The following is a 1772-nucleotide window of genomic DNA, read 5'->3' as shown; positions in this document are numbered from 1 at the left end:
TCACTTCAGCAAACCCCTAAACATCAAATGTTGTTACAACAACGAACCTACAAAGTCACGTTTTAATTTGTTGTTGTGTATACGTACGATATATGTAAACCCGGTTCTTGACGAAAAATAATGTGACTATTTAAGTGAAGCGGAGTATAGAGACTAGTATATCATCTTATGCAGAGAGATACGTCCAAAATATTTTAAATGTTTTATAAGGACTGCCCGGCTGCCCGACTGAAAATCACATGGTTCGACAAAGCTAACAACGGCAAAATTCCAGAAAACCTGGCCTTTGAATGTGTGCAGCTCAACAGAAAACTTAAAATTCTTTTGGATGAACGCATTAGAAACAAAGACCTAAGAAATATCTCGTTAAATGGCAAACCTGCCTTCAAAAGCTAAAAGCTGCTTGCCGACTTAACAAAATAACAAAGACAAAATTCAAATGCTGCATACAAACATACGTTCCACCAAAAATTTGTAGGTGCTGACATGAGAATGACAACTAGCACAATTGAACAGCTATTCCAGCAATTCAACATCACTTAACAGCGTCTTCTCACACCCGAAACCCTCAACGCGTGCGCGAGTGCAATTCACTTTTTTATTTGTTGTCGGCATGTTTTGCCAAGGGCAAAACTATAAATAAATATAATTTACGTGAACTCGTCCAACTCGACTCGCTACTACTAACAGCTGTGTGAGGAAAAACAACAACGATAATAAAAATTATAAACAATAGTCAAGACATTTGTAAAAAATTTGTTAAGGTCACACCCGGGCAATCAATAGGGATGAGTACTGTAATTTTAATGGAGTAAAACACATCCGACGTGAACAATAATTAACGATGCTAAATTGGTAGAACTCCACAACTTGAACACTTTTCGAAATTTTTATTCAATGTCAGCAAGGATATTAATAAATGCATGTGTACATATGTATTTACACATCTGGTCTAAGTGTAAATTCAAATTTGATGCATCTAAAATAATTTTTAGCCTTGTATTAAGTTAACTTTTTATTAGGAAGAAAGTTTTAGGAACTATCATATTGTCATCATTAGCAAAAGGTCGAGTTCAAAACTATGCACAAGCACCGTATTCAACTCGATATATGTATGTATGTTATGTTATGCTAAGTACTAAGCTAAACTCCCCTCCACTTAAACCCATTCCAACAAATTTTATTTCAGCTCAACTCAACTCACTTAAACTATCCTTAATTTTAACGGTTGAATTTCAACCGCTGGGCGAACACTAGTAAATATAATTTACGTGAACTCGTCCAACTCGACTCGCTACTACTAACAGCTGTGTGAGGAAAAACAACAACGATAATAAAAGTTATAAACAATAGTCAAGACATTTGTAAAAAATTTGTTAAGGTCACAATCGGGCAATCAATAGGGATGAGTACTGTAAATTTAATGGAGTAAAACACATCCGACGTGAACAATAATTAACGGTGGTAAAATTCCACAACTTGGACACTTTTCGAAAATTTTATTCAATGTCAGCAAGGATATTAATAAATGCATGTGTACATATGTATTAACACATCTGGTCTAAATGTAAATTCAAATTTGATGCAACTAAAATAATTTTTAGCCTTTTATTAAGTTAACTTTTTATTAAGAAGAAAGTTTTAGGAACTATCATATTGTCATCATTAGCAAAAGGTCGAGTTCAAAACTATGCACAAGCACCGTATTCAACTCGATATATGTATGTATATATAACGACAAGTGAATTCATTTAATTTTTAACCGACTTTCA

The sequence above is a fragment of the Rhagoletis pomonella genome, unplaced genomic scaffold (genome assembly GCF_013731165.1).
Source record: "Rhagoletis pomonella isolate Grant_MI unplaced genomic scaffold, Rhpom_1.0 Rhpom_scaffold_00004, whole genome shotgun sequence".
NCBI classification, from domain to species: domain Eukaryota; kingdom Metazoa; phylum Arthropoda; class Insecta; order Diptera; family Tephritidae; genus Rhagoletis; species Rhagoletis pomonella.
The sequence above is the reverse complement of the archived record's forward strand: the minus strand, read 5'-3'. Positions refer to the sequence as shown.